Source organism: Phocoena sinus, chromosome 2 (assembly GCF_008692025.1).
Source record: "Phocoena sinus isolate mPhoSin1 chromosome 2, mPhoSin1.pri, whole genome shotgun sequence".
NCBI lineage: Eukaryota > Metazoa > Chordata > Mammalia > Artiodactyla > Phocoenidae > Phocoena > Phocoena sinus.
Genome location: NC_045764.1, coordinates 161759191 through 161775277, shown reverse-complemented (window position 1 = coordinate 161775277; position 16087 = coordinate 161759191).

Sequence of the window (16087 nt, the reverse complement as noted above, 5' to 3'; positions counted from 1 at the left end):
AATTCAATGTAGTTGTAACTTTTAGGAAAGATGAGAACATGAGGGTGTGAGATACAGAAAGAGCACAATAAGTGACTGGGAATATTCCAGTTTTAGGCTTGGATGGTAGTTCCACTATAATTTACTGTACTATTGAAAGTAAATAAATGACGACTGAATGAATGAAGATAGAACCCTGAAATTGCTTGTTTTATCTGTATACTAAAATCAGCTCTCTAAGGACTTCCTTCATCGTTTTATGAGGACCAGGTGTCCTGTAGATTTCCAGCAGTAAACCCACTACTTAGAGACTGATAACCAGTGTGCAGTTGTCTACATTCTCTTCCATTACAAAGCTACTCATTAGCCCTTTACTAGCTATGTAAATTGGGGTAGTTATTTAAGACCTCAAATCTCAATATTTTTCCCTTCTGTGTAACAGAATGAAAAATATCTACCTTGCCTATTTTACAAGGCAGTAGTGTGTTCAAATGAAGCAATACAGGAGAATATAGCACTTTTACACAGCTAATCAAATATTTTATTAGAATGATCCTCATGAAGCATCTTAATGTATGTATTATTAGAAATTCCACACACATATGAATGCTAAATATTGTCTTTTGATACATTTAAAGCTAAGTCCATTCATCAATAAATACACACTAGCAAGCATGTTCTTGATACAAAAGATTACATGGAAGCTTGGGGGCTCACTGTCATATAAGGTAGGCTCTCCTCAGTAAAGGTTACTGTCCAGTTAGGCAGGTGTTGTGGACAGATGCATGCAAGTTATAATCTCCAAGGATTAACCAAAAAGTTATCCTTAATACTGCTGCTAGAGCTTCCAAAAGTTATTCTTCCCTTAATCTCCCTATTTGCTCTATAAATCCTATTTTAACAGCTCTCATCTCAACATCTCCCCTTCCCATTCACAGGGTTTTGGAGTGGAGAATTTACTATTTATTTTTGTTTAAACTGACTAAAGTCCTCATTTCAAGGTTGTGTTCTCTTTTGTGTGGATCTATAACTTTATGTGCAAGATGTTGCTTGAATAAATGTTCATCAACTCAGGTGCAACGTTTTAATCTGAGGTTAGATCATTATGGATTCATCACTTATCCAGTGAGAATAAGCTAACTTCTGCCACTTTTTTTTTCCCATTAGTATGACTTTGAAGCCTGACTTAGTTTTGGTTGAAATAGGCTAAACTTCTTTGACAGCAATTCTGTAGTTCCTGAAGTACTGTGACTGAGACTGTCTCCAGGCAAGATTTTAACAGGAGACTTTATACTGCTAACAAAGCCTAAAAAAAAAAAAAAAAAAAAAAAAATTACATTTCTCTTGTTGCTTTCCCATCTCAGTATCTGCACCATTTTTCAGAAAAAGAGTCAATAATATTTCAAACTGGCAATGAGAACCAGATTAAACTTAAATGTTTGCAAGAGATAGATAGATGATAGATAGATAGATATATCTATAGATAGATAGATAGATGATAGATAGATATAGATAGATAGATGATAGATAGATAGATATAGATAGATAGATGATAGATAGATAGAAGATAAATAGAGAGATAGAGTCATCATATCATCCTGAGATTTTAAAGACAGTTTGCAAGTTAATTCAGCAGAAAATTACAATAAATATTAAAAATTTCCTAAATACTATCTTCAGTCTTTTCTCAACCAAGGACAAACTCACACTCTATTTGGTTCAATATCTTAATCATACTTCAATCTAGCAGACTTAAAAACAAAACTGGGAAATAATAAAAATAAAATAAAATAAAAATGCACTCAAAAATAACATCTTACAAGAAAAGTAAGAAAAAACTATTTTCAAGTAGATTTTATGTTCTTTAAGTAATATTCTAAATTGGTTCCAAGAAGAAAGTGATGTTTTGACCTCTTAAGCAAACACTGTTTTCATATTTTTAATGTGCCATTAAATTTGGATGTTTACTTTTTCCGTAGGCATAAGGTTACTGAGTGTTAATAACTTTTTGACTAGGCTATTGTGCTTGTCAAAATCGACAATTTATTTGAGTGCAAGGAGTCCTTTAAAGATGAGTAGTGAAAGGTCATACTAAGTTTCTCTGAAAAATGATACATTTGCAAAATTAAGATGTTGTAGTGCTTCTAAATATCTCAGCTTGGAATTCTAGAACTTTAAGAATGCTCTTGGAGATTTCAGGTTCTAGACACATAATTAGTTAAGAATGTGCCTATTTATCCTCCACAGGCTGTAGCTGGCATAGCATGCACTATGGCCTTCCCGGCAGTTGGACAGACATATTTTTCACCAATGGCTCCCAGACTTCCAAAAACACTGCTCAGTTTTTAGTCAGTGCTTAATATACGTTGGTTGGGATGAATTGACTAAATCTCTTGAGATAAAATAATTTTAGAAATCAGGGTCATCATCTGTTGCCTACACCCATGGTACAACCTCATGATGGTATTATTTTCTGCACTGTAGTCTTAGGTTATGTGAACTTATAAGACAACTTATGTATAAACTTCTTTTAGGAATTGTTATTGAAACTAGCCTAATACATGCTCTACAATATCTTGTACTAATTATTATGTCCACCATTTACATATCAGCCAAAGAATGTATTAGAATATAAAGGAGAATTTGTAAAGAAAACTTGGAATAGAGCAAAAACATTTAAAAGGAGATAATTTAAAACACAACAGAAACGTAAGTAAATTTAGAACAGAACAATATCACTGTCTTCCATTTCGGGGAGTATACACTAAGAGAAACACCACCCAATCCTCTTCTGTGTCAAATAGCCTAGAGCTAGAAAAATTGAGTCTTCTAAAGGGACAGAATCTTGTCCCTTTTATTCTCTGCTTTCCTAAGGTAAATAACCAGTGAATCATTCATAGCCGAAGGCAAGGGGGACTCATTCCATCACATTCACTATTTCTACTTCAGAGGGTTCCATATGCTTACAAATCCATATCAGAGTAAAGTCTTTATCCCTGGGTAGAAGAGTGGTAGAAAGGTTTGAAGAAAAGCCTATACTCTATCCTTTATTTTAGCCCCTGCCTTCCTGTAAATGAGCTTCTTTTTTTAAAAAGCTTGCAAGCCAGTATGTCTAATTCAATGAGCCTCAATCAGGTTGGTAAGGAAAGTAGAAGCAGGAATGCTGAGCAGTATAAACTTTCCCTATGTGATAATAAAGTAATAAGGAGATTTCCATCAGTTTGTGAAGCCCTAGGCAGACCCAGTTTCCACCTCCCTACAGATAAGTCTTGTTATTCGTAAAATTTTGGAAAGCCTAGGTCATATTTAAAGGAAATGGAGGATTTTCCCAATTTCTAGGTATCCAATATGGTTTATTATGTCTGCATAGCTTTGGTACAGAGTAAGAAAAATAATCTGCATCTTCGATAGGTAAGTGACATCAGTCTTTCCCAGAGGAGTAGTATATTGTGGCTGAGAGCATGTACATATGTTGCAGATGTCACTTGTATTAAAATGTACCAAATGCTTAAAATCCCTGAACCTCAATTTTTCTAAAATAAGGATAATAACACTACTTTTTTAAATGTTTGTGAGGGCAAAATAAGATATTACATATGGCACATAGGAAAAAAGCAGCTTCTATAATGAATATTTCTCACTTTCTCTTCTCTGTGTTCTTTCCTCCCATTTAAGATTAGAATAGGGAATAGGTATGTACCTCCCCAGACTCCACCTGTTGGTGGCATTGACTGGTCCGAAGTTTGGACATGTATTCCAAGCAAGTCACTCATACTCCTTACCTGAAATTGACCCACAGCTACAGGGCAGAAGGATGAAATTCATTCTGCTACACCCGCTAAGTTGGGCCTTGAAGGTGTTGGGAGTCATTCTCCCATCAAAAGAGTGAGACCTACACAAAGGGAAGCCAAACTGAAAGATGGGTGGGTGTGCTTGGGAAGAAAGTAAAAGACTTTGTGATCATTTCAGCTCTGGCTTCTAGCTCTGAATGAAGCATATCTACTCTTGGAATTACCATTTATATCATCCAATTAGTCTGCCCAAACTTTTTCATTGTTTTAGCTTATTGCCCAGGGGTTCTGTCACCGACAGTTGGAAGTTCTGACTGATATAATCAGTATCCACTAACCACTTTTGGGCTTCCTTGGAATCTTATTGCAATCTTAAGCCACATTTTGGTGTAATTAGGATTTGTGGGAAAAAAAAATCCTCTTTTGCCTGATTATGATTGTCACTTTTCACTCTTCATCATAGTAAGGATTGATTAATGGGAAAGAAGAGAGAGAGAAAAGAAAAAAATTAGTCTATCAACTGCTCTAAATTTAAAAATAAGGTTGTAGATTATGTTGCTCATCTCAAGTATGATCAAAATTGTTGTTTTTCGGTACACATGACTTATGTGTATGGAATATGGTGCTTCTTGTTATATATTGTTCTTTCTAGCAACTCGCCAAGCTTGGTATGAATACCTGTTTTATCACTAACTAATCTGTAATTCCGGTAAAGCAAGTTAATCTCTTAAAAATTCAGTTTCCTTTTGGGTAAAATATGGAATTTAATAATACACAAATCTTAAAGTTGTTTATGTAATAATTGAGAAAGTATGTGTGTATAGCTCAGCTAGTTTCTGGTGCAGACAATACCATCAATAAATGGAAACTATTATCATTGTTCTTCCAAAGGATATTAACCCATCTGGCTTTATCAACTTTCTCTGTCTCTCTCTAACAAGGAATTACTTCCTTGCTTTGGAAAATGATCTGTGTTTATGTACACAAATTGCCAAAAAAACACATTCTGATTCTTTCTACTTGGTCTCTTCATAACTAGATTCCCCGCCTCTTCTGTAGCTTGTCTACTGCTTTTAAAGCTGAGTTTACTTGATCAAATGCTTCTAACTTAATATGGGTTTCAAAATGAAACTCAAGCCAGCTGTGCTGAATTGGAGTCTATAAGCATAATTATTTTTAGGAGACCCTGTAGAGGTTAACATCATTATTTTGATTATGAATCACATACAGAACACTTTATTTTTGCAAAGAACTTTGGCATGGTTTCATAATTTAAAGTCCAGAGTGACTCAGTGGTGGATGTGTCACCTATTACAGATGGGGAAAGAAAAGCCAAAGGGAGTTAAACAATTGCAGAACAAGTTCATCATTAACCAAAGTATCTGGGTTTCCTAAATACATATGTCTGCATGAGACTGATTAAACCAAGGAAGTGAAAATTCACACAACTGGATATCATTAGTTTGGCTGTTTCTCTTTTTTTACACCTAAATAAACATTTGGGAGGGGAGATATAATTAACAGAAACAATCCATTTTGATGGTGGTACAACAGTGACTTACTTGACAAGTTCATAGGTTTAAGAAATTAAAGAAACTAGGTCATATTGATATTTCAACTTATTTATACTATTTTTCTTTCAGTGTAATGCTCTCCATCCATTAGTCAACCATTGCTATCCTGAATTCATTTTAGACTGTAGCTTTCACTATTTATGGCTCATATGCCTATAACTACTGTCAATTGACCATAGTAAGATCAGTCCTATATAACAAATTATGAAATCTCAGATTATAACCTGTTTTATGATGCCCTATTTGCTTAAGTCATACTTTCAAAAGAGAGAGAGCTTCATACAATTTAAAGGCTGAATTTTTCAAAAACCTATTCAGTGTTTGTACATATGCAAATTTGAGATACATTAGAAAACTCTGCAAATAGATCGAGTATCTTTAAGAGAAAAATATTGCTCACAAAGAAACCTTTCTTAAAAATGAGGATTAACTATTCCCTACTAATATATCCTGAGTGAAGGTGTACATTTCATTCATGAAATGGTATCACTTGATTGAAAGTCAGGTGGGAGAAAATAAGGTTCTTAACAAATATTTACCTCACTGTTCACAGGCAAGAGAAAACCAGATCCAAACTGTATTATGCAGAAGAGTAACAATATTAAAAAGCTTAGGTGTAGGCTCCAGAATCAATTTGATTCAGGAGTCCAAATGACATCAAGTGTTGGCTTCTCTCCATTTTTTTTCTCTCTTCCCATGGTGACCCTAGCAGACTCAGGCTCACATTCTCTTGGTTCAAATCTATTAAATAAAAAAGAGAGAGAGAGAGAGAGAGAAATACTTATGTTTCTCTAAGGCCTTAGGCCTGATTTTTGTTTATTTGTTAAGTTTTGGACAGAATTGAATCACATAGCCACCCCTGATCTATTTTGTTCACTGACTTATTTCGTTCAATAAACACTGAATTCTAGAAAAAGTCTGAAGTATAGACCCTTCTTATGATAAAATTTATGTTAAAACTTTCAGCTTTTTTTTTCTGGAACAAACAGCTCTTAAAATACGTCAACTGAAAGAATCTATTCCAGAAGACAGCTGACTCCTCTATCTAATTGATTCTTTAAATATTTTGCTTTCTCTTAGGAGTTCTACCGTTCCTGTAATGTTTCTCAGGATTGCACATTATACAATATCTGAGAGACAGTTCTAGTACACCAAAACTTAATTCAAGGAAGCCAAATTAAATCACCCCAATGATTCAGTAATTTCCCAAGAAAACCTTCAGACCCCAAATTAAAAGGAGTCAACTTCAGTGCTTAATTGTTTTTACAGAATTTTTTTCTTCATCGATTTTAATTAAGGTCTTCCTTGTCTTGTGAGCTTGGAGGACTTTCATTATCTATTGAAATAACTTTATTTGAAGTCAGGATGGCTAGAAAGTCACACAGACCTAATAATTTTGCTGGAGCAAGTTACTCTGATATATTGGGAAACAAGACTCCAACTTTCCCTGTCAGTGACAGTTACAAGTACATATTGATTTCTGTTAAATGTCTCTTGAGTACCTAAGAGGTGGTAGCAATTCTAGGGAATATGGAATGTAAGAGCCTAAAAATGTGGGCATAACTTTGGAGAAGGAAATTCGTTTTGGGAAGCTGACCCCTAAGATTCTCTGTAAGAACTGATTTCACAATTCTTCAAATCAGCTCATTTTCCTTAGGCTGGAGAAGGGTCCACAAATTTCACAGCTTTGCCAACTGCAACAGAAACAGCAATTTTCTATCATCTCCTTCCTTCAGGGGCTACCAGAGGCTAAAAATGTGTTCAATATAGTATTCTGTTTAAAAGTGGAGGATTTGCTGTTAGAGAGACTAGGTTTCACATCCCTGGTCGAACACTCACTAGTGTATAGCATTGGATCATTACTCCAAACATCGGTGTTCACATTTGTGAAATGGGGAAAACACTATAATCTACCTTAAATTTGTAATATCCTTTTCATATTTTTGAAGATTAAATGGGTATAAGCAATGCTTAACAATGTGTAAACATCATTGTGTAATAATATATTTTTGTACGAAAGAAAAGGGAGAGGTTGACTACTTTTATCTTGCATGGTGAGTGATCAGGGAAGCAGGGCCAGTATTAGGGTGAGGAGAGTAAGGCACTCATCTAGAGCACACCATTTAAATGGGGATCCAAAACCTCAGTAACCAAGATAATAGTTTAATGCAATATTTTATAAACTAAGAATTAATATAAAATCCTTGATAAACAAAATATAAAAATGTTTAATAAATGCATAGTCCAGAGTGATAACCACATCATGCTGGCATAAGATGTACCTCATATTTTCCTTCCTTTAACCTCTGAAATTCAGCATCTATCCACAAACAAAAGTGTCTTTGAAGGAACTGTGGAAGCCAGCACCATGCACTAAGAGACCTGGTAAGTGTCTAACCCACCTGTGTATTAGTTAAGGCAGACTAATCCCCATATGAGCTCTGGAACTGTCAGGATCCTGCGAACTGTCTCCAGATGCTCTCAGCCACCATCTGGAAGTACCTGGAAAATACTGACTTGAGCAGGTACCCACGGACAAGAAAGCCTTTGCATAACTCCAGGTTTCTGGAAAAGTTTCAGCATTCCACTGTAGCCAAAAAAATAAATAAATAAATAAATAAAATAATTGGGACACAATGCAGTGGGTAAGAAGATCTTTGCCACATCATCCCTCCACCTAGGCAGCACAGCTTAGAGAAGAAGGACTGGGCATCTCTCCCTTGGGGGAAAAGTGAGGGTAGTGCATGAGTTCTCAGCTTCCACAGCTATACCAGAAGCTGCTATAGAAACCTATCTCTCTCTTGCAGCACTCAGAGTATTAAAACCAGAGCTCCATACCTGTGGAGAGGGAGGAAATGGGGGAAAAGGTGGATAAGAATATCAGAGGGAATGAAAGGAGCATGGTTCCTGCTGAATGCCTTCTAGACTCTAGCAGGAAGCCTGCCCATGAGCTGCTGGGAAAACCTCATGTACAGGCACCCCCAGTAACATGAGTGCCAAACGCACAGCTCTGTAGCCGGCTCCTTGTGCACACTTCTGAGCATGGCAGTGAGAACACTCTCAGGTAAATAGAGAATGTAGGCAGAAAACAAGCCAGGGTCTACTGGCAAGGGAGAAACTATAATGTTGAGCAGTAGGGATAATCAGGAAAACAAAAGAGAGGTTACCAATACCTGTCCTGGTGCATTGTAAGATCAAGAGAAGATGTACAAGGTTAAAGAACTTGGAAATAACCCCATTAGAGGAGAACAAAGACAAAAGAATGAGAAAGAACTAAGAAAGCCAATATGATCTATGAAACATCATCAAAAGAACCCATACCAGAATCATTGGAATTCCAGAAGGAGAAAAGAGGAAAAAGGGAGCAGAAATCTTATTTAAAGAAATAATGGCTGAGAACTTCCCAAACCCGGGGAGATACTTGGACATCTAAATTCCTGAAATGAATATGTCATCTAATTATTTCAATTCAAAACAATCTTCTCCAAGACACATCATAATGAAGCTGTTAAAAATCACAGATAAAGAGAGAATCTTAAAATCATCAAATAAAAAAGATGGCAACCTACAAAGGAACCTTCACTGGACTATCAGTGTATTTCTCAGAAGAAAAGTTTCAGGAAGGAGAGAGTGGAATGATGTATTCAAAGTACTGAAAGAGAAAAATGGTCACCAAGAATACTCCATTGGCAAATTTATCTTTCAGAAATGAAGGATAAATAAAGACTTTCCCAGGCAAACAAAAACAGAAGGACTTTACCACTAGATTTGCTTTACTAGAAATGCTGGAAGGAGTTCTTTATGCTGAAATAAAAAGATGCTGATTAATAACATGAAAACATACAAAAATATATAACACACAGGTAAAGGCAAATATATACTGTCAGATTCAGAAAACTCTAAGTTTGTAATATGATGATGTGCTAACTAAGTATATTATAGTTTAAAAGAGTAATAAAAATAACTGTATCATAAGTTCTTAATGAATAGAGAATACAAAAAGAGGTAAATTTTGACATTAAAAACATAAAAGGGGAGGAGTAAAAGAATAAAATTTCTATGTGATCAAAGTTAAGTTGCTGTCATCATAAAATAGACTTATAAGTTATTTGATGAAAGCCTCATAGTCACCACAAAGGAAAAACCTATAGCACATTCACAAAAGATAAAGAGAAGGGAATCAGAGCATATCACCACAGATAAACACCAATTCACAAAGGTAGGCAGCAAGAGAGGATAAGATGAATAGTGGAAAAAAATCAGCCATAAAACAACAAGAAGGCATTACTAAGTCCTCACACATCAATAAATCTTCTAAATGGAAATAGACTGAATTCTCTAATTAAAAGTCACAGAGTGGCTGAGCAGATTAAACAAAAAAAGACCCAACTCTATGTTACCTAAGAGAAATTCGCTTCAACTTTAAGCATACATAGGCTCAAAGTGATGAGATTGGAAAAGATATTTTACCCAAGTAAAAACCTAAAGAAAGAGGGGGTAGCCATACTTAGATGAGACAAAATAGACTTTAAGCCAAAGATAGTACCAAGAGACAAAGAATATCATTATATTATTATAAAGGGGTCACCTCATCAAGAAGGTATAAAGATTGTAAATATATACACACCCAACTGGTGAACACCTAAATATATTAATTAAATACCTACAGATTTAAAGGGACAAGTAGACAACAATGCAATAATACTAGAGAATTTTAATACACAACTTACATCAATGGATAGATCACCTAAACAGCAAATCAACAAGGGAATATTGATTTGAGCCATGCATTAGATCAAATGGACCTAATAGACATATATAGGATATTCCACCTAAGAGTAATAGAATATCCATTCCTCTCAAATATACATGAAAATTTCTCCAGGATAGTCATATAATAGGCCACAAAACAAGTCTTAGCAAGTTTAAGAAAATTGAAATCATACCAAGTATCTTTTCCAATCACAATGGAATGAAACTAGAGATAAATAACAACAGGAAAGCTGGAAATTTTACTAACATGTAGAAATTAAGCAGCACACACATGAAAAACCAATAGATCAAAGAAGAAATCAAAAGGGAAATAAAAATATCTCAAAATAAATGAAATTGAAACACAACATATCAAAACCTATGAGATGTTGCAAAATAGATCCTTAGAGGGAACCTTAAAGAGATAAATGCATATTTTAAGAAAAAAAAATCTCAAATAAACCACCTGACTATACACATCAAGGAATTAGAAAAGAAGAACAAACTAAGCCCTAGTTTGTAGAAGGAAGGAAATAACAAAGATCAGAGTGAAAATAAGTGAAATAGGGATTTGTAAAGCAAGAGAAGAGATCAATAAAGTGCTGGGGCCTCTGAGGTGTCTGTGAGCATCTGGAGCAGATCTGGGCCACTGCTGGGGCTTCATGATCCAATTCCTGGGTGCCAAGGAGCTGCTGGACTGGGGCCAAGGCAGGCAGCAGCCCTCAGAGACGATGGCACAGAGGGGCTTCTGCCAATCTTCTAGGGTTGCCAAAAAATATATCAGAAGACTGGGTGGCTTGAACAACAGAAATTTATTTTTTCACTGTTCTGCAGAATGGAAGTCTAAGATCAAGGTGACAGAAGATTCGGTTTCTCCTGAAACCTCTTCCTTGGCTTCCGTGTGGCTGACAGGGTCTTGGTGCTCTGGCCATGTGTCAGGCCTGACCCTTTGAGGTGGGAGAGCTGAGTTCAGGACATTGGACCACCAGAGACCTCCTGGACCCACATAATATCAACCAGCGAAAGCTCTCCCAGAGATCTCTGTCTCAATGCTAAGACCCAACTCCACCCAACAGCCAGCAAACTACAGTGCTGGAGGCCCCATGAAAAACAACTAGCAAGACAGGAACAAAACCCTTCTCATTAGCAGAGAGGTTGCTTAAAATCATACTAAGTTCACAGACACCCCAAAACCGATCACCAGATGCAAACCTTCCCACTAGAAAGACAAGATCTAGCCTCACGCACCAGCACACAGACACCAGTCCCTTCCACCAGGAAGCCTAAACAAACCACTGAAGCAACCATACCCACTGGGAGCAGACACTAAAAACAATGGGAACTACGAACCTGCAGCCTCTGAAAAGGAGACCCCAAACACAGTAAGCTAAGAAAAATGAGAAGGCAAAAAATATGCAGCAAATGAAGGAGCAAGATAAAAACTCACTAGACCAAACAAATGAAGAGGAAATAGGCAGTCTACCTGAAAAAGAATTCAGAGTAATGATAATAAAGATTATCCAAAATCTTGGAAATAGAATGGATAAAACACACAAAAAAAAACATTTAACAAGGACCTAGAAGAACTGAAGAGCAAACAAACAATGATGAACAACACAATAAATGAAATTTAAAAATCTCTAAAAAGAATCAATAGCAGAATAACTGAGGCAGAAGAATGGGTAAGTGACCTGGAAGATAAAATAGTGGAAATAGCTACTGCAGATCAGAATAAAGAAAAAAGAATGAAAATAATTGAGAACAGTCTCAGAAACCTCTGGGACAACATTAAAAACACCAAAATTCTAATTATAGGGGTCCCAGAAGAAGAAGAGAAAAAGAAAGGAAAAATATTTGAAGAGACTATAGATGAAAACTTGCCTAACATGGGAATGGAAATAGCCACTGAAGTCCAGGAAATGCAGACAGTCCCATGCAGGATAAATCCAAGGAGCCAAGACACATATTAACCAAACAATCAAAAATTAAATACAAATACAAAATATTAAAAACAGCAAGTGAAAAACAACAAATAATATACAAAGGAATACCCATAAGGTTAACAGCTGATCTTTCAGCAGAAACTCTGCAAGCCAGAAGGGAGTGGCAGGACATATTTAAAGTGATGAATGGGAAAATAAACACAACCAAGATTACTCTACCCAGCAACACTCTCATTCAGATTCGACAGAGAAATTAAAAACTTTACAGACAAGCAAAAGTTAAGAGAATTCAGCACCACCAAACCAGCTCTACAACAAATGCTAAAGGAACTGCTCTAGGCAGGAAACACAGGAGAAGGAAAAGACCTATGAAAACAAACCCACAATAATTAAGAAAATGGGAATAAGAACATACGTATTGATAATTACCTTAAATGTAAATGGATTAAATGCTCAAACCAAAAGACATAAACTGGCTGAATGGATACAAAAGCAAGACACATATATATATATGCTGTCTACAAGAGACCCACTTCAGACCTAGGGACACATACAGACTGCAAATGAGGGGATGGAAAAAGATATTCCATGCAAATGGAAATCAAAAGAAAGCTGGAGTAGCAATTCTCATATCAGGAAAAGTAGACTTTAAAATAAAGACTATTACAAGAGCCAAAGAAGAACACTATATAATGTTCAAGGGGTCAATCCAAGAAGAAGATATAACAACTGTAAATATTTCTGCATCCAACATAGGAGCACCACAATACATAAGGCAAATGCTAACAGCCATAAAAGGGAAAATTGATAGTAACACAATCATAGTAAGGGACTTTAACACCCTACTTTTGGCAATGGACAGATTATCCAAAATGAAAATAAGTAAGGAAACACAAGCTTTAAATGATACATTAAGCAAGATGGAATTAATTGATATTTACAGGACATTACATCCCAAAACAACAGAATACTTTCTTCTCAAGTGCTCATGGAATATTCTCCACGATCTGTCATATCTTGGGTCACAAATCAAGCTTTGGTAAATTTAAGAAAGTTGAAATCATATCAAGTATATTTTCTGACCACAATGCTCTGAGACTAGATATCAATTACAGGAAAAAAAAAAAACCTGTAAAAAATACAAACACATGGAAGCTAAACAACATGCAAATAAATAACCAAGATCACTGAAGAAATCAAAGAGGAAATCAAAACGACCCAAAATGTATGGGATTCAGCAAAAGCTGTTCTAAGAGGGAAGTTTATAGCAATATAATCTTACCTCAAGAAAAAAGAAACATCTCAAATAAACAACCTAACCTTACACCTGAAGCAACCAGAGAAAGAAGAACAAAAACCCCCAAAGTTAACAGAAGGAAAGAAATCATAAAGATCAGATCAGAAATGAATAAAAAAGAAACGAAAGAAACAATAAAAAAGATCAATAGAACTATAAGTTTGTTCTTTGAGAAGATAAACAAAATTGATAAACCATTAGCCAGACTCATCAAGAAAAAAAGGGAGAAGACTCAAATCAACAAAATTAGAAATGAAAAAGGGGAAGTAACAACTGACACTGCAGAAATACAAACGATCATGAGAGATAACTACAAGCACCTATATGCCAGTAAAATGGACAACCTGGAAGAAATGGACAAATTCTTAGAAAAGCACAACGTTCCAAGACTGAACGAGGGAGAAATAGCAAATATAAACAGACCAAGAATAAGTACTGAAATTAAAACTGTGATTAAAAATTTTCCAACAAACAAAGGCCCAGTACCAGATGGCTTCATAGGCGAACTCTATCAAACATTTAGAGAAGATCTAACACCTATCCTTCTCAAACTCTTCCAAAATATAGCAGAGGAAGGTACACTCCCACACTCATTCTATGAGGCCACCATCACACTGATACCAAAACCAGACAAAGATATTACAAAAAGAAATGAAAACTACAGGCCAATATCATTGACGAACATAGATGCAAAAATCCTCAACAAAATACTAGCAAATGGAATCCAGCAGCACATTAAAAGGATCATACACCATGATCAAGTGGGGTTTATCTAAGGAATGCAAGGATTATTCAATATATGCAAATCAATCTGTGTGATACACTATATTAATAAATTGAAGGATAAAAACCATACAATAATCTCAATAGATGCAGAAAAAGCTTTTGACAATATTCAACATTAATTTATGATAAAAACTGCAGAAAGAAGGCATAGAGGGAACTTACATCATCCTAATAAAGGCATATATGACAAACTCACAGCCAACATCCTTCTCACTGGTGAAAAACAGAAACAATTTCCAACAATATCAGGAAAAAGACAAAGGTGCCCACTCTCACCACTATTATTCAACATAGTTTTGGAAGTTTTAGCCACAGCAAGCAGAGACAAAAAACAAATAAAAGGAATCCAAATCAGAAAAGAAGTAAAACAGTCACTGTTTTCACATGACATGATACTATACATACAGAATCCTAAAATTGCTACCAGAAAACTACTAGAACTATCAATGTATCTGGTAAAGTAGCAGGATACAAAATTAATGCACAGAAATCCCTGGCATTCCTGTACACTAATGATGAAAAATCTGAAAGAGAAATTAAGGAAGCACTCCCATTTACCATTGTAACAGAAAGAATAAAATACCAAAGAATAAGCCTACATAAGGAGACAAAAGAACTATATGGAGAAAACTATAAGACACTGATGAAAGAAATTGAAGATGATACAAACAGATGGAGAGATATACCATGTTCTTTGACTGGAAGAATCAACATTGTGAAAAGGAAGAATCAACATTGTGAAAATGACTATACTATCCAAAGCAATCTACAGATTCAATGTAATCCCTATCAAATTACCAATGGCATTTTTTACAGAATTAAAACAAAAAATTCCACAATTTGTATGGAAACCCAAAAGACCCTGAATAGCTGAAGCAATCTTGAGAAAGAGAAACAGAGCTGGAGGAATCAGGCTCCCTGACTTCAGACTATACTGCAAAGCTCCTGTAATCAAGACAGTATGAAACTGGTCCTAAAACAAAAATATCGATCCACAGAGCAGGATAGAAAACCCAGAGATAAAGCCATACACATATGGTCAACTTTTCTTTGATAAAGGAGGCAAGAATATACAATGGAGAAAAGATAATCTCTTCAATAAGCAGTGCTGGGAAAACTGGACAGCTACATGTAAAATAATGAATTTAGAACACTTCCTAACACCATACACAAAAATAAACTCAAAATGGTTTAAAGACCTAAATGTAAGGCCAGACACTATAAAACTCTTAGCAGAAAACATAGGCAGAACACTCTATGACATAAATCACAGTAAGATCCTTTTAGACCCACCTCTAAGAGAAATGGAAATAGAAACAAAAATAAACAAATCAGGGCTTCCCTGGTGGCGCAGTGGTTGAGAGTCTGTCTGCCGATACAGGGGACACGGGTTCGTGCCCCGGTCCGGGAAGATCCCACATGCTGTGGATCAGCTAGGCCCGTGAGCCATGGCCACTGAGCCTGCGCGTCCGGAGCCTGTGCTCCGCAACGGGAGAGGCCACAACAGTGAGAGACGCACATAATGCAAAAAACAAAACAAAACAAAAATAAACAAATCAGACCTAATGAAACTTAAAAGTTTTTGCACAGCAAAGGAAGCCATAAACAAGATGAAAAGACAACCCTCAGAATGGGAGAAAATATTTGCAAATGAAGCAACTGACAAAGGATTAATCTCCAAAATATACAAGCAGCTCGTGAAGGTCAATATCAAAAAACAAACAACCCAATCCAACAGTGGGCAGATGACCTAAATAGACACATCTCCAATGAAGATATACAGATTGCCAACAAATACATGAAAGGATGCTCAATGTCACTAATGATTAGAGGAATGCAAATCAAAGCTACAATATGGTATCACCTCACACTGGTCAGAATGGCCATCGTCAAAAAATATGCAAACAATAAATGCCAGAGAGGGTGTGGAGAAAAGGGAACCCTCTTACACTGTTGGTGGGAATG